Genomic DNA, 21,899 nt, shown 5'->3' on the forward strand with positions numbered 1-21,899 from the left:
ACAGGAGCAGACAGCGCTCCATGTACATATGTATGTGTGTGTTAATACATTCTGCGCCGTGGGAGGCCTTTGTGCGAGGGAGCTTCTCCCTGAAATGAAGCTAATCCTTCCTGACAGAAAATCACTGCTGCACCAAAATGTTTAATAACCTACTTTCCATGATTACACCACGGTACACCTGCAAAGCTCATTAGCTTTAGGTTATCAAGATGAAAGATTCAGAGGCTTCTTATAAGTCAATTAAAAGAGATGAAAGATAATGAGATTGATGGAAAGCTTTAATAGGTTTTCTGTTATATGTCTTGTTGAATAGGAGGATGCGCATTCAAAGGGCTCAGCTTCTAATAGAAGAGGTGAGACGGAGGTACATCTGTTTGTTTTCAAAGGAGGCATTGTCTTTTTTAACAAATTTTCAATTTTATTTACTTTTATGAAGACTTAATGAGATATATATTTACATCCACTGCCCCGAGAGAGTTGCAGTGTTTATATATTGTATATACCGAGACAGTTGAACCGCCTCAGGATCATTTGCCACCAAGGAGCCTCACTTAACTAGTCTCAATGACACTCCAATTCCCTTGATCTGGTAGGGTGGCTTAGTGTGTCAATGGCTCTTTTGCTTCTGGCATTAAGCCTGATTTCATCCATCAATAGGTGGCTGATGGTCACCTGCAGAGATCTGTGTTACGGAGTTCAGGACTTGTGCAGAGCAGCAGTGGTGCATCTCACCCTTGATGTTTATCAGTCAGCTCTGTTAGCACTGTAAACTCCCAAACACTATGGTATCGATGCAAGGAGGAATGAATAGAAGGCTTTCCTGCTTAGTGTTGGAGTCTTGGATGATTGCTCTATCGACTAGCAGATGGTGCTTTGACCCTCTAGTGATGTTTCCAATGTACTACTGAGCCTTGCTCATATGCTGACTCATGTGCCTACTCGATGCAGTTGCTATGATGCCTGAGAGGAGCTCATATGTTGCGGAGAGCCAGGTTATCGACCGTTTGTTTGAAGGTGTTTCACCAGTAGGAGCGGATTATTGCAGAGCCTGTCCAGCTCTTCACGCCTGGATGTTTGCCTCTGTGATTATGACTGGTGCTTGTTCTGAGAGGCCTGCTGTTCGGTCTACCAGCTATGTGGCATTGATGTAGTGTGCTTCCACTTTCTCCGATATTTCCTTCCAGTATTGCTCAGTGCTGTGAGGGTCTGTCCAAGTGCTCTTGTTCTCTTGCAATCGCGAGTACATGCTGGATGGGTCTTTGGAGAACAGAAACGTCTCTAGAGACTCGCTTATGGGCATCTTCTTGTACTTCTTGCCCATCCAGGACCTATCACTCATGACTTCCTTCTGCATCTCTGTTAACTGACTGATGTCCCTCAGGACTTTCTTGATCTTCAACCTTCTTCTCCACTGAGAATAGGGTCTGGATGTTGCAGTCTTGATGATACACTCGAGGACCTGCAGGATTACTGTAGCAGTGGTATCATTTGGTTGTTTAACATGACCCTCCTGCATCTGGGCCAGCTCGGTATCCCCATGATGCTCAGCAGTGTTCATATTCTGCTGGAGCCCTCCAGCTTGAAGCCAGCAGCTTCCTCCTATTCATGTTCGAATAGTGGTCTACCAGCTGCTACAGTCAGTCTGTGACAGAACTCTTGCATAATTTAACTATATGTAGTTAGGTTTTTTTAGTTCAAAGACCTCAATAGGTTACTTTTATTATTTCTAATAATTATCTTGCCTGAAAATATCTAACACAAAGTCAGTACATGATTATCCAGGACTGCAGTGAAGGAATAATGATGCATCGACACCGTCACAAATCCAGCTGGTAAGAAAAGGTGAATAAAATGCAGCGATAATCACCATTCATTATTCTCTCAATGTGGTGTCTGGATCTGTGTTTTAGAAGCCCTGTTTAGACACATATCTATGAAAGAATATTTCTACTGTCTCTGGAATAATTATCATGAAAATTAAAATAATTACACTGTTATATCAAAAATATTGCGCTGTTGCTCTTATCACTTCATTTTATTGTCAGCTCTTTGTTTCTGTCAGGATCCTGTCTGAATTCTGTTTTTCTCTGAGACATGATATGGTGTTTGGTCTGCAGTCAACTTTGTGACTGCAGATTTGCCAATTGTAAGAAATATTTTGATCATATAACTAACAAAAAAACAATAAATTGTCATTTTTGTGTTTATTTGAGTACAGATTGAACAAGATTCCCAAAGTGCTAAACTATTCCTTTAAGGTCTTGGGGCTCAGATTGGCAATTTTGAAAAATCCATGAACAGAAATATCACATCTGTGTAAGTAAAATAGTTTTATATTGCCCAAGTGGAGTAACAGACATTAGTTTATTGCTTGCAAATATATTTTTGTGTGTAGCTGCTCTTTAATATTCAACATGGACACTGTCATTATTGTCTGATTAATTTTTGTTCCTGCAGCACAACTTCAATTACCCTCTTTATTGTTTCACCTCACATTCATGCAGCTCTGATGAAGACGATAAAGCGTCTTCTCTGCCCTCATGAACCCATAAAAATAAATAAATAAACAAACTTTGTCGGTCTCATTTCCTCTCCCCACGTTTGGTCCTTGAATGCACCACATAACAATGAAAAATTCAGCAGTAGGTAAGAGGCTCTTAGTTTTTCTCCGCACTTGAATTATTGCCTGCTCTAATACACATTCCACACTCCTGCCTCACATTTATTCCCTGTCTGGATAAATACGCTAATTTCCTTCGCATAATATTTCAACTAATGGAAAAATAATGGAAACATACTTCTTGAGACCACCTCTTAGGAGAAGATATGCTTCCTGTTAAATGGCCAGTGGCTGTCACGTACTGCCCAGTCACAATCTCTCTGCAGGGACCAGCATACATAGACTGAAATGGAACTTTTCTGCATGATAAGAGTGTTTATTTTTCAAGATTTATTCTGTCACTTAGCATCATGTAATATGGAAGTTGAGTTTAGTGGAACTAAGCGAGATGTTTCCCCCTATTTTAACGGTCCTGTATAATAAAAAAATCCCTTTTTGTTAGGTTTTGTGGCTGTTATGAACTTGGAGGTCTAACATAAAGGCTGTTAAGACATCAAAATGTTTACAGCCCCATGTTTTTACTGATCTGCTGCGTACTAGTTGAAGAACCAATAGCCATGTCCCTCAAAATTAGCATAATCCTGCCTCTTACTGCCTACTGCTTCCAAGTGAGCCATTCAGAATGATTAGCAGCCTCACCGTCCGCCAGGTTTATTTACTTTCGAACGCTGCTTCTGTTAAGTCTAAGAATCTCAACTATGAGCAAAGCACATTAAAATATTGGCTACAAGAGTAAACGCAAGAGTTTTTGGGCACTCCCAGCATCTGAGGTACTGAAGTTCCAGTGGAATACATTTGTTTTTGATGGCAATATCACTATAGCAATCACAAAATCCTTAATGTTATGTGGCTAATGTGGCCAATGTCACCCTTAGCTCTGATCATATGCCCACAGGTCAGAACTCTGTGGAAATTGTAAAGCTAAGGGCATTCAGATGTGGCAAAAATTTTTAGATTGATTTGCATTACTGTGTTTTCATGTTGCCTGCTATGTGTCAGTGTCGCCTAAGCTCGCCCAGTTCTTACATCTGTTTGCTTCTCACATGATTTGAAAACTGTTTTTCCATGTCAAATGATCGCTCAGAGAGAAAGGTAGAAATAATAGAAAGTTCTGGTCTCATAAAACCCATTCATGTCTGTTTTGGCTACTGTCAACTGTTTAGCGTAACCCTGTAAATTACAGGTACAGAGAGAGTCTTCTTCCTGAAGGGAGTGTGGACAGCAGCTAAAAACAGGCCTAAAACCAGAGGTTACACAGGGATGCTAATTTAACCATCTTCACAGTATTTTGAGCTGACAAAATGAAAGACACATTCTGGGGACATGTGAGCTTTTCATTACTTTGCAAAAAAGCTGCACAATGTGGGATCTTTAAGGCCTTGTGTTGAGGTAAGCTACATGATGTAGCCATCCCTTTAAAGATCACTACGCTAGACAGATCTTCTCATATGAATGAGCAAGTTTAGCAAGCAAATTCCTGTAACTTTAGAAAAAAAACACACATATCAATTTGCAAAATCAAAGGATGGATTTTCGGTTTGACTTTAGTTTTAGTTTGTTTGTCTCAACTTGAAAAAAACAGTATGTTGTGTCAGTCAATGTATTTTGCGAGATCTGATGTCACATTTTGATTGTTTGGTTTGTAGTTATGGGTGAAAATTGGGATAACTCTGTAAGAACTCCTAATTCTCCTGGTTTTAGTCTTGCCATCAGCTTGGAAGAGTTTAACAATTCTTCACATTATTTACCTTCGGCTTTAGGAGCCTTGGAGCTCTTCTATTATGCAGTACAATCTGGGAGTCTGATAGGTCCCACAGTCATTCTACAGTATGGCGATAAGTCAAAACATACAACGACAGCCTCAAAGAACTATCTTCAGCCACAAGAAAAACAAGAAGTCCTGCAACAGATGGCACCAAGGAGCCCTGATCTCAACATCATGGAGGCAGTAAATAGACAGAAGCACTATGCAAAGTTCTGTTCTGTGTGGGAACAACCTAACTGCCAGTTTTCTAGAAACACTGTGTACAGATCTGTTGATGAATGTGTAGTTGTTGTATTAGTACCAACGCTCAGGTATTTGCACTAAAGTGATACGCAGCATGAAGGAGGGGATGGATGTCAACAGAGATTCTGATTCACATCTTGTCCCCAGCCCTTAGTCAACTGTGGTTTCTTTTTTATCATGACCACAATCGTTCCCATCTGTACACAGGTAGTATCATGTCAGGTCTAAACCACATAATATTATCATCTGTGTAAGATTAGGTAGTCGATTGATCCCCAATCGAAGCTTAATGTCATTCCTGACATCAACACAAAGAAGTCATTTCCAGAAACAATCAAAACCAGGAATGCCAAAGCAGTGTCTGTGCATCACATGGAGAGTATATCAGCTGTTGGGCCTTTAGTCTGTTTCATCAATTCAATGGTGCATTAGTGGTTGGAGTTTATTTTTTTTTGATCAGCCATGACTCATACAGTGCTGTCAAACCTCAACCCATGACACCACTAAATGATGTTAATCCTAGATGATTCTGCACGATGTCAGATTACAGTATGTTAAGTGTTAAAGAGATGTGTTATATCCAGGTTCCAGTATCTAGGATGCTTTTAGACTTCTCACTTTTTTTTCCAATTTTTTTTTTACAATATCAACATAGGAAAGATAGTGTTGACTGATGATGTAATACTTGCTAAGGAAGACACTGAATTAATTCAAATAAATGCCACTTGCACTGTCTTGATAAGCAACTATGTCTTATACCATTATATCATTATGTAATTCCCCACCTAAATACAAGGGACATGTCTATCTATAAACCTTTTTTGCAGTTGCATGCCTTGAAATTAGTCATGCTGATCTTTTTTCAAGGTTTTATGTGCTACGATGACAGATGGTGCAACTAATTTAACACATCTTATAGTTTAAAATTCACTTACTACACTCACAGCTAAATTTGCTTGTTTTCAGGGCAACCATGCTTATATCTAGAAAGCTTAGCCTTAAAATTGACTGATAATTTTGCAGTTTGTGACACTCAGACTTGCCTCATCCATCCACCACCCCGAGCTTCACACCCCTACTTTCTGATTTGCTTCACACTGGAATCGCAAGCATTTACAGTGAATATAAACTGTGAGGTTCATCATTTTCCAATGTGGATGGGATTTGAGGTACAAAGACTTGTACGAGAGCTCCACATTCTGATTTAACAGAACACCAGCATCACATAAAAAGAGATTTAGGCGATGTCCTTCGCACATGCACCAATGCTGGAGATGTCTGAAACCTACGTTGGGCCATTTCTGATTCATTACTGTTTCAAGTGTTGCATTGTATATGGACAGTTCTATGCTGGAACGAATGACATTTTTGTTAAAGTGTTCTGCTCAGTCCAGTACAAAGCTGACGCAAACAACAAATTTGCAGTATTAGTGCTACAAAACAGAGATCTAAATTCTTCATCTTCAAAAAACCTATTACAATCACTATCATTTAATCTAACACAGGGATTTCTAACAATAACAACAAATATTTTACTCTGTACGCAGTGTCATTGTAAGGGAACATTCCTGGTTAGCTCTGTACGGCTTGTCCCCAACATATCTGCCTGAGGAGACAACTCTCAGCTGACATTTTGGGGTCAGTGTGCAAATTTCCTGAGAAAAGAGCCCTCAACAGTCGATTTTCAAAGAACAAAGTGTGCTTGCCGTGGTCCGTCCGATGCTAAAATATTAATCTTAAATAAAAGCCAATCCCTGGTGATCAGCAGCCACACTACACACATTTCTCCTGGAAAGCCGGCAAAAACACCAGAAAGAGAAGTTAATTTAAAATCATTGTTACCGTTGGGGTCCACATCCTCGGATGCTATTTTTACCAGACCTTCGCTGTGTCATGCAGGACTGGGAGATGTCGCAGACCTTCACCAACCTCACTGGATGGGCTGTTCGCTCGCTTCATTATAACAACACTGCCAGCTATTCTAAGACATTAGGCTTCAGCACAGTGTAATTTGACTTAAAGTGTTTGAATCCTCTGTATGTGATGAAAAGAGATGCCTGAATGTTGAGAAGAAGTTCAGGAATTTTAGTTAGAATTTCCAGATCACCTATGACTGTCTATAGGTGGATGGGGAATGTTGTATAATTCAAAAAGGTACTTGTGACTGTGCAGTCTGAATAAGGTTAAATCTAGCATTTGCCTATTGTCTCTAAGTGTGATTGACTTTATGTCTTCGTAAATTGGAGAAATTTGGATTTGGGTCAACATAACAAGCAACGTGAAGATAGATATTTCATTAAAAATCAGCCGTTTCCAGCTAGAAAAGTCATTTACCACATTAACAATGTCTAGACTGTGTTTCTGATTAATTTAATATCTTCATTGAAAAAACATGGTTTTCCTTCAAAAATAGACATTCCTAAGTGACTGCAAACTTTTGAACAGTAGTATATATATATATATATATATATATATATATATATATATATATATATATATATATATATATATATATATATATATATATATATATATATATATATATATATATGTAGGCCATCAAGCCACATCAGATAAGAAAAACTACATATATTTGTCATGGGTATTGTTGCGGTTATGTATTAAATTTGAAGACCTCTCAGAAACAGCATCCTTGCAAAGATTTCATGTACTACTGACTGATTTCCCTGATGTGATAATGGCTCACTGGTTACCTTGTAAAATCAGTAAGGGGTGTAACAACTGAGTGATGAGGAAAAATGTTGCACAAACATACTGCACAAAATTGAAGGTAACTGCAGCAAAAAAATCACTTATAAATGTTGTTCTACTGTTATTTATTTTTTATTAAATCAAATAGTGTCCTTGTGAAACTAACAAATATTCCATAGTACAGAGTTTACTAAACTCTCAAATGCAAGGTTTTCCAAATTGCAACTGGGAAGCTATCATGGTAGGATTATTTTATTTATAGTAAGTAAGTAAGTTCTTTATGATTTTATCTTTTATTGCAAAGATCGCAGTGAAATACTGTGTACAGGGTTTATCCTGGTTCAGTCTACAACACTTGTAAAATGTTCAAAGAGAGCATTTTGTGATAATTAGCTTTACATTTGACTACTAAAGATGGCTTTGGTGCATAAAAGCCAAGAGATGTGGATGATTCTGAAGTTCAGAATTTTCAATCAGTGCTAAAATTTGGGGTCAAAGTGAGAAGTAATGTGTCCTTTATGAAGGTAAATGATGAGTAAAGGCATGGAGGTTTGACTTTGATGCAGTAGTTTATCCTGTAAATTCAAACATAATCTTTCACTGACCGTTGCTATACAAAAATCCGTACAATCATTACAAAAAGTAACCAGCCAGAATTGTTAAATATAGTCTGTCTCATGATATAGCTTATATGACATACTGCATATACATTATCATGATGAGCTGGCTTCATGGCTGCAGTGATAAATGAGAGGTTTTTGCAGACATTTTTCAAATACCAGAGTTTTCTAAAACATGACCTTTAAGTTCGAGAAGCTTAATCCATATCTAGCAGCACTTGTTTTAAACTCTAAGGAACCTGCCATGCCTTAATCTTCCTCTATGACATTTTGTGAATTCCTTTATGACTTTATGTGGTCTTCACAGTCAAAAAGATGCCTTTGTGTCGAGCAGCCGGGATGAAATACTCACAGTGAACAGGTTGAGGCTCATGAGGTGGAGGAACCACCTGAGGTCAGGGCTCCATCTTTGCGCCTCACCAGTGCCTGCAGCTCTGAATACATCCTCGCCGTCACAACCTCCTGTGAAAAGACAGACAGAGTCCTCTTAAGTAATCAATCACGACGTTTTTGTCCGACAGACTATTAACTTTTCGGAGCATCCCACAAAGTTCTGTCGGCACACAAGGAGGTTGCAAGTTCACGACATCGTACATTGATCGAGGAACAAATCTCCTTTAAGCACTAGCTATTCACTCCAGAGGCTTCAACCACAGAATGAAATGGAAAGCTAAAAACACACCATAGAAACCAGGGATTTCTAATCTTCTCAATATTCGGATTGATCACACGTTTCAACTCCGCAGGGACAGTTCAGAACTTTTAGTAAAGAAGCAAACACATTTATGATTTATGAAGTGTCCTTGGGCAAAACACTGTACCTGAAGTCGCTCCTGATGGCAGCCAAGCACCTAGCATGACAGCTGTGATGTGTGTGTGAGTGTGAATGCATGATTTGGAAACAGTGTAAAGTGCTTTGAGTACCATTAAGATGGAAGAGTGCGATATAGGTGCAGGCCCTATGCAATCATCAGTGTTTTTGTGTCTTCCCTATCTTTTATTAGCACAGAATGACGTAAATAACATTCAGGTAACCTTAGCAAACTTTTCACACTTAGCACTGACCTTTCACTAAATGATAAATATCACATCCACTAATTAAAGGTAATTCAATATCATGACCACAGGCCAAACTGAATTTTTTAGTTGTTGACCGACCTTTCAAAGCCCAAGGCTGTTTTTTTTTTAAACTGCCACCTGAAAAAACATCTTCAAATATAGGAGGTAACAGCTGCAAAACTGTAAGGCCAAAATGAACAACCTTGGACTCAAAAAAGAGGTACTTGGAAGAATTATGAAATAAGTCCGTGTCCCAATCTCCAGAGCAAAGTAAGGTTGTGAGGAACTCCATCAAAAAGTGACTTTTTTTTGTCTAATCAAAATGACAAATTAGATGGGTCATGACCTGAAATGTTGGCTGTTACACTCCAGTTACTCAACTCAATAAAACCAATAATCCACCAAGACCAACCAACCCCCATCATGCTCATGCTTATTATTAGTTCAACTTTTACACTGCACTAAAACCTGTAAAATACTTTTTTTTAGTGGAAAATCGAGTGATCTTTGCAGCTTTGTTTTTTGTAAATATCTATTTTGGCACCTTATTTCAAGCACTATTTTCATGTTTATTGTATGTTTTATTGTACATTGGTTTCCTTACATTTCTGGAATGCAACATGAGAGCTCCTGGATACCTTAAATTTCCCCCTGTCTAGACAGTAAATAAGACCTTTGTGATTCGTTATGAAAAGTCTCAACTCCGTATTCTACTAATTTTATGCAAAAAAAAAGAAAAAAAAATGTAAAGTTGTTGCATCCATTTTAGTCACAGTAGAACTAGTCTTTTTAGTAGGACGAGACAACCTCTTCAGTAACTGTGCTGCACTGCAACCTTCAAATAATGGCACTGGGGGAGTTTTATAACAGATACCTTCGGGTACCGGTGGAGACAGTTAAAGGACAGCCCATTGTAGTACAACACCTGCATCATTGTTTGCACATCATTTTGTTGAAGTAATTGTTCATCCTGCACATACTTGCCGTGAAGTAATGAAAATCCTCAGACCTTACTTTGTGCATAAACTATAGGACTGTTTTTCCCCCTAGTTTGTAGTTTCCGATTTAATATGAGGCTGCAACAGGCTGAGTTAGTCGACAGGTTTTATTGGTATAAGCTTCATGGTTGACAGTGTCTCTTTGCTGAGCTATGGCAGATGGATACCTCTTGTAAGTTATTTTGTAGGGAATCAAACATTGGAAACAAACCTACACACGGGCAACATGAATGAACCAACCTGACTGGTCTTACTGTCACTTCTTGAACTTCATATTAGCTTCTGCTGAACTTGCAGAGCTAACAAATGCAGTTTTGCACAGAACAAAGACTGCACATTTTCCCCACAATATTTTCTTTGTTGAAGTCGCTTTAAAGTATGACTTCATGACCTGAGGAGGAGGAATGACAGCAGGCACCATAACGCCTTGAAAAAAACAGATGGCGAGTGAGTAAAAAACATATGTGAGATATATTCAAAAAAACACCAAACCTATATTTTCTTGTGTTTTCTGCATACTTATAACACACAAATATTTTTTTTTGTGAGGCTTTTAAAGATCACATTATTCCTGCAAAGCACTGAAAATACAGCCGAAATTCTGCACATTCTATGCTCATAACATGTTCAAAAAAACCCTCCAAAAACTACATTTATTGCATTTTTTTGAATGCATGAAGCGATCTTCAACCAGGCAATGCTTTTAAAAAATTATGCTATGCAAAAGTAGACATATGGAGAGAACATTTCCTCATCAGCAAAGTGTGCAGCTGCTACTCTTACAGATAGTGATAAACAGTGTAGAAACAATGCTGAGAGCTTATTACATACTTGATAAAAAGTTGTTCTGCTAAAGGGCAACTCGATCCATCTGGATGAATTATACTTAGGAGATTCTTGCATTTTTATTTTTATTTTTTTTGCAGGCAATTCCTCAATGCACGCCTGCCAGTAGTGTGTGTGGCTGACTGCAACACCATAGAAGAAGCATTACGTCTTCGTCGTCAACATGCATCCACTGGTGACTCCCATGCTTGATGAGAGTTTTGCCAACCACTGTATAAAGACATAATGTTTTGATAGATTCATCTTGTGAGAAAACATTAATTTAGAGAACATTATTACATGGCCATGGTACCAGCTTTAAGGTTTTTCATTCTTGGTTTTCAAAAGGCTTAGGTAAACCTCAAAACTTCAAGGCTACAAGGCAAAGTTTAAGGAACACATTTGTTTATTCAAACTTGAGCTTTTGTAGCACTGCCTTTCAGTTCAACTGCTTATAAACAAAGTACTCAACATCAAAAAAAAAGGAAAAGAAAAAAGATCCAATGCAGAAAGAAACACAAACAGTCAGACAAACTGATGCAAATCGGAATGCAGTTTAGCTCGACATGCTACCAATTTATTTGGAAACTGACAGAAAACATTCCCAATTTAGTTAATCATTCTTCACAATTTTTAAAAAAAGAGTATTTTCAGGTTGCAACAGGAATTCATTATATCAGTTGTGATGTTTTGGGAAACAATTATCTTCTTACAAATGTTGGCTTAAATGACGATTTCCTAACAGTCTTTCTGATTACCCAACTACTTGCCTCATTAGACCTAGATTAGGCGATGTTTGATGTTTCTGGAATGTTGCTTTCATTTGGGTGATCGTCAGGTTATCATAACTGATGAAACCAATGGCCAGAGCTATAAAAATAAACCCAAAGTTGCAACATAACATAGTTTTTCACATTTTTTTGCCATAAATTTGGAGGTCAGACCTTCTGTTGTATAATTAGCAAATGAGGTGCATGATTGGAAGCTTCAGAACGCCTTTGCTTGACTTTCTACAGCCGGCAAACATGGACCTTGTAGTTGAGACAGGGAGCCATTTTGTCTTGTCACAGCAGAAAAAACAAACATGTATTAATAATAGCTGCATTCCACTAAGGGGACGGCCTACTGCTGTGCATGCTGGTTTAAAGTCAAAGCTTACTGGGATACATAATGTAACTGAGGTATCATTAATTCCACTTTCCAATTTCACTTTCCCCACTGTGGCAAGGCGAAAAGTCTGCTGTGCAAATGGTTCATTGTCTTGCTGACTGCTGTGAAAATACTCCTTGCAGCCGAACAGGTTGTCAAGATCCCAACATTCGCAGTGTGATTTTGCTTTCATCTTAGCCCCATTCCAAACTTGCAAAATAATCCATGTTTCTAGGGAACACCATGAGTGACAGTCTTGCCCTGTAGCTGATCCAGAATCAATGTGCCAAAAAAGAGGTGTTAACTCAACCCCTAAAAGTAGCGCAAAAAACCCTTTAAATCTCCATGAAAGATGATTCAGAACCTGACATCCAATCTCAAAACACTGCAACACTTGCAGATTTCTCGTCTGGACTGAGGGTGCAAATAGAACAGAAAGGTGAGTTGCTGCTCAGTGCATGAGGCGTGCTTCCTGTTCGAGACAGAGTCAGCTCTGTTGGCAGTCACAGGAGACGGTGCAGGCTGTGATACACTCCGCCCACATACAGAGCTTCAACCCGCCTCTGACAGAGTTCACCAGCAGGAGAAAACGCTGGCGTAAGAATTCCTCTTTCAAACATCCGCAACCAGGCGGCCATCTGTCACAAGTGATCCCTGCTCATTAGGCCCATTAGTTCCCAGTAGTTGAATGCCCACTGCAGGTCTCGCTCTGAGTGGATTATGATTTCTGATCACATTATTCTCCCTGTTCCGCAGAGCAGTCGATGCTCTAATTGCGGTTCCGAGCACAGGGGCCATGTTCATCCTCAGCCACACATTCGCTCAATACAATTAATCGGTCAGTAAGACATTTAGTCAGCTTTCATTTTAAACCTACTTAATTCTGACAATCAGAATTAAGTCTTTTGTGCGGAGCTGTTAAAGTGACTTTAGCAGCAGCTTCTGTCATGGGACCGTAGGAACACCAATGTCTGATTCTCTGTTTTAGTTTTCTGGAGCCTCCTCGCTCTTACTTCCCGCCTTAGATCACAAAGGGAGCACTAGACCTAAATTGCGAGGCACTAAATCGTGCAGTGTGAATGTAACTCCTGGAGGTATCCGACTGCTCTGTCAGTCTCTCGGTGTCCAGACTGCAGTCGTCTCTACAAGTGGTCACAGTTACCCTGAGTGAGGATCCATGTGGTCCGTAAATAGAGCAGGTTCCTAATCAAAGGGACATGGACGTCCAGTGAGACACCCTACAAAAAAAACAGATACAGCTGCTCTGCCACTGATCAAGTCACCTTTGAATCACTGTGCAAGTTATCCGTCCATCACTCCAGCGGTGCGTAATGAAATCGAGGCATCCTGGGACTTGATATTAGACTTTAGACGACAGTCACATGACTAGCGAATAAAGCTTTCAGCCATCTTTATCACCATGTGCAATTGCACCAAAGGGCTTCCTGACAAACTAATTAGGCTACTTTAAAATTATTAGCTGAATAAATAAACATAATCTTGTTGTGATAACCAGGCTGCTGTCTGGCTGTTAGTCAGGATAAACATCACCCACTGTTCCTGTTTGATGTAAGTAGGCCCACAGTTTTAAAATGAAAGGCTTTGTGGGGAAATCTCTGGGTGCCATAAACATGCAGTTAAAGTACTTGTTGACTTCAAACGGCTTCTTCTGTGTCATTTTTGGTTATTTTTTATTTTTCAGCACTGAGCTTCTGTTGGTAAAAGTCAACACTGTCTGCAGAATAGATGGCTTTAAATGTGAAACTAGGGCTTGGTGATGAAACAATACCGGCGATAGACACTTTTTGGGTCCAAATGGACAACTTTTTGAAATGGACAGTTCATTTTGATTATCTGTTTGCTGGGTTGTCACAAAGACTTTGACACTTTCTCTGCAGACTGTTTGGTGTCAGCACAAACGTTCTATAATGCCGTAATCGAGTCTCATCAGATAGAGCATTGCAGCATGTCCAGTCAAAGTCAAATATAAACAGCTTGGTTACAGCAATTAAAGTGACTGTGGGGCAAAAGGACGTCCATCCCTCAACTCAGTCTATAAAATAAACTGTTGTCAGACACGCACAGAAGATCCTGAAGGACCTCTCTCACATTTTATTTCCACAATACAAACCACTACCTCCAGGTAGTTGTTGCAGAGCCTTCAAATACGAAAGTAACCCTTTTGAACTGTCTTTTGTTACTACATCTATCACTCTGCTCCACAAACAACAGCTCAATCTGAACTCCTGATGTGTCCGGCCACATGTTTGACCTACAAGACTGATCTCTGAAGCCCTGTTTTTTTGTTCAACATGCACTGGTTATCTGTTTTACACAAGGTGCAACATGGTGCTTTTATAGGTGGAATATTTTTACAAATGTGTGATTGTATATGTATATTTTAGATTGTTTCACATACAGTACCATTCAAAAGTTTGGGGTCACTTAGAAATGTCCCTATTTTTGAAAGAAAAGCAGTTTTTCTCAATTAAGATAACATTAAATTAAACAGAAATACAGTCTAGACATTGTTAATGTGGTAAATGACTCTTCTCGGTGGCTGATTTTTAATGGAATATCTCCATAGGGGTACAGAGGAACATTTCCAGCAACCATCACCCCCGTGTAATAGTACATTGTGTTAACTAATGGTGTTGAAAGGCTCATTGATGATTAGAAAACCCTTGTGCAATTGTGAATGAAAGTGTGAGTTTTCATGGAAAACATGAAATTGTTTGGGTGACCCCAAACTTTTGAATGGTAGTGTATATGTGGCTTATTCTTAGGACTTTTCTTTGAATATTATGCCTCTATAGTTGTACAGACTTGTAACATTTGCACTACTGTCCAAAGCTTTGGAAAAATATGGTGAAATTTCAAAATAAACCTTTCTTCTGCTGGTCTCTATTAATATTAGGTCATGAAAAATAGTCAGTAATTAACAATATCATCATTTTATCATGATGAATGTCAGCCAGTTTTATGTGAAACATCTACAGGATGGGTTGTATCTTACTGACAGTGGGTCTACTCCAAATGAAAAAAAAAATTGGCGAGGTAAAACAGATAAGAGTTCATTTGGGATATTCCAGTGAAAATCTGTGTTTTTTTGTTTGTTTGACTTTGTTAACATGTGCATATAGTGTTGTTTTATGTCACATCTTGAACAAAATAAAGAGTCAGCACCACAGTTGACATACAAATTTAAAACCACATCAGCAGAAAAACAAGCAAATGAAGCATCTACAAATGTAATTTTAATGCATGGTGACACATTTTTAGGGGTTTAGTCAATGACCAGAGAGAGAAAAAGTCAGATCAGAAGGTTGGTGTGTACAAATGTTTGTTGCAAATTTATCAAGACAACATATTAACATGTATAAAGTGTTGAGTTTGCAGCAAAATACAGGGAAGCGTCTTGCCAAAAATACTGAAATACTCATTAAAGAAGAGGACAAACAGCTAAGATTTTGTTGTACCTTTAAAAAAATGGGTAAAATCATATATTTAGAAAACTAAAGAACCATTAAAAATATTCTGAATCAGTACTCACTGGCTGCAAAAGGCCAACATATTCTTTTAAAATGATGATTTATTGCATAGACCTTCATTGTGGATGAAAGTTTGTGACAATTCCCACTCCAAAAGTGGTTGTCTGTGTTAATTCTCCATGTTAACTTGTTTTGCATCTGCCAATTTGGGGTAGAAAAAAATAGCTGGAGGAATTATCACAGGCAGCGGAATCAGCACTAAATGTCACACTCCCACTGCTGGTTTTAACATCATACACGTGTCGCATGCTGCCATCTCACCAGTGAATCACAAAGTTCTTAATCACCCTGTCCTCGAACGTCCTCATTATGTTTTTTTTTGCACAAATAACTGAAAAATGCTCAAAAATATGACAAAGGTCTGGCTGAAAAATCATGCTGAAGGGACCTTGTGTGATAACAGACAATATGGTGGCATGTTATGCAATGATCCCACGTGTTAAATGAGAAAACTTGCTGGCACAGGCTCTTGTGTACAGCCAGCGCAGTAAAAATATCTCACCGCCATGAATAACTGTAAGCTTTGCTATTTTTTGCTGTTTCTTTATTAAAACATGCCATTCCACCTCCAGCGTTTTCCCTCTATGACCTAGTTAAGAGCTGCAGTGATGGAGCCAGTCTCAGCTGGTTGCTTCCAGCTGACGGTGCACTCACACTCCCGGTAACTATATTGGTAACGGTTACCACTTTAAATATGAATGCATCCAGTGGTGTGGTGTGATGTATTCTGTAATTACATGCAAACATTGACAAACTGTGAGACGGAACGATGGAGCTGCTGCTACTGCTGCTGCCAAAGTTTGAATAAATCCGCTACAGTGAGGTGCAGAGCAAGCAAAAACGGAAAACCTCCAAGAAACTTAAAAAAAAAAAAGTTTCCTGCAAGTCAGATTCAGTCACACGAGTCGTACTTTGGAATTCAGAGTTTAAAAATATATATTATTTTGCTGATTATTGTTCTAGTTTGGGGGGGGGGGGGGGGGGGGGGGGGGGCTGCACGGTGGATTGGTGGTTAGCACTGCCGCCTTGCAGCTAGAAGATTCCTGGTTCCCGGCCTTCCCGGGATCTTTCTGCATGGAGTTTGTATGTTCTCCCTGTGCATGCCTGGGTTTTCCCTGGGTACACCGGCTTCCTCCCACAGTCCAAAAACAGGCTGACATTAATTGGTGACTCTAAATTGTCTGTAGGTGTGAATGCGAGTGTGATTGTCTCTATGTGTAGCCCTGTGATTGACTGGCCACCTGTCCAGTTGTGTTGAGGTCTCTCTCTAAAGTCACCTAGCATAAGTAAACGGCGGTGTGGTTCAAATGAGAGAGTGCCATGGTCTACAGTCAGCAGCAGCTCTAGTAGCCTCTGCAATTCCAGTTCTTGTGATGTCTTTGAGGTCGTCAAGCCAACTAGTTGCAGGCCAACCTGTGGTGAAGTGGAAGGTAAAACTGGACAGTTCAGGGTGGTGGATGATGTAAACTGCAGGAAACTAGTTTGCTTTCCTTTACAGATCCCAAAACCTTGGCTTTTTTTTTTTTTTGGACCATACAGTTGCCGTGTACAGTAATTCATAATGTGAGTTTTCCAAAATATTCTTATGACAAAACTAAACACTTGTTCAACATTATCTGAAGTTCTGCAGATCCTCACTCTTTCTTTGTCAAGGAGCGACGTTGGGGTCTTGTTGTTCGTCTCCCTGCTGAGAGCTGCGTGTCAGCAAACATACATAGACATTCATACAGCTTGTTTCTTTTACACTCCTAGTAATGTCGAAATAATTTTGTCTTTTTAATTCCACATCTGTCTCCCAACCATTGAGCTTGTTTGACATGGTGTGACTCCTCTACACTATTTCAGGCACTTTAAAAGTTCTTATCCTTCATGCAGCACCATCAGGGAGGCGTCTGATTGGTCTCATTGTGCAACTTGACAGCGAGCCCAAACCTCCAGCCAGAGTCAGAAAGAACTATCTTCAGCCACAAACAGAACGAGTAGTCTTGCAACAGATGGTCTGGTCCCCACAGAAGCCTTATCTCAACACCATGGTGTCACTCTGGGATTCCATGAAGAAACAGAGGATATTGAGACTGCTTAGATCCACAGAAGAACTGTGGCAAGCCCTCTGAGATGACTAGAACAACCTACCTGCCGAGCATCTTGAAGAACTGGTGCTGTATTAAATGTAAAAGGAGCTCACACCCAATACTGATCTGATTTTTATGTTTTTCTGTCTACTGCTTTGTACAAACTTAACTGACAAATAAAAACAAATTTTATTGTATACCTTATTGCATCCTCATTTCACTTTTATCATCTACAATTATGAAACTGTAATTCCAGTCTGTATAGTACATCTCAGCCAGTACACTCAGTTTAGGTTATGTCAAGCTGGGATGATAGTGTATTAGTCTGATCATGACTTGACTTACAAAAATAGCATTGGGTTCACATACTGCTATTCACAGAGCACCTACAAAAATAAAAACATTAAAATCAACTAAAGAAAACACACCGATTTTTCAGACACAGGAGAGGACAAAATACAGAATAATGCGATCTATTCCTGGGTTCAATGATGTGTTCATTCACATCCTCCACACCTGGAGATGACACGATGAAGCAGCTTAGCAGTGACCCCGGAATAATGATACAAGGACGGAGAGAGCTCTCAACATGATAAGCTGTGGACAGTTAGACTTCAGCACATTAATCTCTGCAGACGTACTGTAGCTCTGTTTCTGATAATTATGTATCCAAGTCAGTGCATCTTGCAATGAGCAGCGTCACAAACAGACTGTTTGTTCATTCAGTTCAGAGGAGACCTGCAGGACTGCACAGAGTCCAGTTTGTGCACACAGTTCGCTGAGAGCTCCTTCCATTAGCATTTGACCTTCTCTATGAGAAGGTGGCTCATGAGCGGTGCAGCTTGCCAATTAAGTCAAGTGAGCCATATTCAGATCAAATGCACTGGAAGGAATCAACGGTTTACAACTGCAGACACACAGAACCGCTATCTGAGATCCTGCCCTCCAATAAAAAAACTCCAGGCTATTTTAAGACTGGGAGAAGCGGAGATATGGAGCAACTATTTTTGTGTGCAGACAAAAACCGTATCAGCTGACGTTAATTAGCCAACAACATCAGCTCATTAATTTGTTTGAAGCTTGTACTCTAAAACAACACGGCAACTTTGATGTAATCCAAGGCCTCTGTGGGAAAGAGCATAAGTGAAAGAACGTTTTGATTGAACCATGGGGAGAAAAAAAAGGCAGAACGTGCGAAATGACGGCGCAGACAATAACAAACACATTAAGCTGGCTGTTTGTATCAATCGTACACATCCACAGTGCTTAGACATGTCCCTGACATCCAAGTGAGCAAAACTCCCACGGGTGTCTCTTTCATGCCTCCAATCGACCTCCATCACCCGCAGGGGCCCGGCATCCGCCAGGCATCCGCCAGGCATCCGCCAGGCAGTGTCAGCCACTTGGCTAATTGGAAGGAAAAACACACGGCGAAGAAGCACAGACCTCATTGTGTCTTTGATCCATAAAACATGATGAGTTCAATTCCCATCTCTCCTTTCATTAAGTCAATCAACATGCCAGGAAATGAATAAAACATTCAGAGACAAAATGCGAAGAGAAAACAACAACAGGAAGTGGGGGAGAGATTGTATTGACATTGAAAGGGGATCTTTTTGCTTCGCCCCACACAGTCGTGCACCGTGGCAGCGACCTGAAGGTCAGAACTGTGGGATAATAACTGGATGGCTGCCAGTGTCTGTGCGTGAGAACAGGGGACAAGTGATGCATTCTCCTTCTCATCCAAGAACTACCACCACCTCCAACAGTGAACTTAACCTCCAGCTGCTCCGGGGAACCTGTGCTTGTACTGGGCAGATGTCACTGAGACTTTCTGCATCAATTAGAAGCACAGTGTCCTGTCGAACAGAAGGCACGCATGGCAAGTCATCACTACACACAGTATGTACAGGCTGACACTTCAACAAGTGTTGTCCTCATTAGATAGCAATGGTATCTATGTGTGTATATACAGTTGTGAACACATGTTTACATGCACTTGTAGAGAACATGTATAATCTGGCAGTCATGAGCCAGAGGAGTGGTCAAAGACACAACCAGAAACCTGTGGATGGTGACCAAAAGCACCTAGTTGAGGTGAAAATGGCGCAAATGGTGAAAGAGATGCTTAACTATGTATATTTTTGACCGAGCAAATTTTGCTATATTTCCACAAGACCTATAATAAATCTGTCAAAGAACCAAAATTCCTGATTGGTTTTTGTGGCATGTGTTTCAGTGATTCCATCATAGAAAATCAAGAGTTGCAGGAGTCATTGGAAACTTCACACTACCATGATATACATGGTCCTTACAAGTCAATATAATCTTTTGCTCAGTACTGTATGTATAATTCAAATATAAAATGAAATGATTTTAATTTGAATTAGTGTTTTTGTTGGTGTTTTTGTCCCACATTCTCATATAGATAAATAAAATAAAATATACCCTGCTTATAACATTAATAGTATAAGTGCTTTTTTCAGTTGAAGCCATTAACCATGGTATTATGACGTTTACATGACGATTCATTAATTAAATCTAGCTGAGATATACCCAAAGCAGCAACTGAAAATGTTTACAATGCCTGGTAAAGTTATTGAATGCAGTAGCAGTGGTTGTTGCTGCAGTAGAAATGTACTGTTACAGGTAGTAGCAGCAAAAGTACCCTAGTAATGTTGTAGATGTCAGCAGTGTAAGTAGTAATAAAACTTTTTCTTATCCCTTGCACTCCATTTGCTCTACTCCTTTTTTTTTTTTTAAACTGCATCTTCTTAAGTTATTACTATTGAAAGTATGGACCAACAACCTTGTAATGAACACTGGGACTTCAGACATGCTTTGATCTTCAATTGCTAATGGTTTGCACATGTACTTTAAATGTAGAGTCGTATTTGGCTTTCTAGTGTATCCACACCTAGATAGGTTAGGATGTACCATGTTCACACTGTGTTTTTGAATGCTAAACCACCACTTAATCTGCAGGTCTGTAAGAGATGTGTTTTCCTTGCTGGAATCACTGCAGCAAAAATAGATGCCTTTACAGCGGAAGCCTTCACATTTAGTTACTAAACCCCAATGGATTAACACCATTCTTGATGTTATTAAGCCGAAGATATCAGTAGCAAGGACGCACTGTGCTAAAACTGGCATAATTCTTGCTTGCCATTGTTGCTTTGATGCATTATGTCCTTTAGGTGTTAACAGGATGGTATTAAGATGAAAATGTCTCTTATTGTATGTTTACGTGTAGCAGTAGTTAAAGTAGTGGCAGTAGGGGAATAATAGAGGCATTTGCACCAGTAGTAACAGAAGCAAAGCGTTAATAGTAGTAGTTTTAAGAAGTTGCATTGCACTTTTAATATTACTACTGGTGATACTAAAAGGTAACACTTGCCAAAATGAAGGTCTCCACAAAACTATGTTCCTCTACAACTACACTGCATTCCCATTTAGGCTTTGAAAGATGCCCAATTTTATTTAGAACCAAACGCATTATCTTCTCACTTGTGACACTGCAGGTAATCCTTCCAGTTTAAATTCTGGCTGTGTTACAGTGGGTCCTGAGAGATGGGGCGTTGCGGTACTCGTTCCCAATTTGCACAAAGCTGAGGTTGTGGCTGTTTCTGCAGCTGTTGGATAGTGATAGTTGATTCCTGCCAATCAACTATCATGATGCTACCTAGTTACACCGGCTTTCAAGCATCCAGTGTTGAAAAATGGCACAACTCCTCATGTCTAAAAAGTCGACACGTTTTATTTTCACTTTAGATTTTCACTCACTCTTTGGTTAGGCAGCAAATCTACATGGTTAGAGTTAAAGAAACACTTTGACACAAATTCAACGTTTGCTTAAATTTCACTGTGGAAAGTACTTGGTTAAGTTTAGGAAAATATGGTTTGGGTTCAAATACAACCCTTTCAGTTCATGTTTAAAACTTTTCCTCCAATTTCTGGGTTAGCAGGGTGACAAGTCCCAGCCTGATTAATTTATAATTGATCACCTGAAAAAGAGCAACAACAAAGCAATAAAATAATTTGCAAGGTTGACTTTACTTATTCGCATTAACACAAACAAATGCAAAGTGGCAGAAAACCCATTTTGTCTAAAATGTAATGAAGACTGCAGTTTACTTATATAGAAACACAACTTTGTGGAGTGAGACTTCAGTAACAATAACTTTTACTCCAATATCAGAGGTTGATATGCTCAGACAGAAAAGCAGCAGATATCAATCATTAGCTTCCGTTGCTATAAATAACACCAGATCCTGCAGTGTTTGAC

At 39.4% G+C, this 21,899-nt stretch overlaps 1 protein-coding gene across 1 annotated transcript in view; it reads right to left on the reverse strand.

The window, feature by feature from the left end:
• Window positions 1-21,899, reverse strand: part of lrfn2b (leucine rich repeat and fibronectin type III domain containing 2b) — a 175,869-nt gene that overhangs the window by 74,839 nt on the left and 79,131 nt on the right. The window contains exon 3 of the mRNA XM_023276333.3: window positions 8,313-8,422. The gene's annotated coding sequence lies outside the window, so the exon portion shown is untranslated. The remainder of the gene's footprint in view (window positions 1-8,312; window positions 8,423-21,899) is intronic.

Source organism: Amphiprion ocellaris, chromosome 12, assembly GCF_022539595.1.
Source record: "Amphiprion ocellaris isolate individual 3 ecotype Okinawa chromosome 12, ASM2253959v1, whole genome shotgun sequence".
NCBI classification, from domain to species: domain Eukaryota; kingdom Metazoa; phylum Chordata; class Actinopteri; family Pomacentridae; genus Amphiprion; species Amphiprion ocellaris.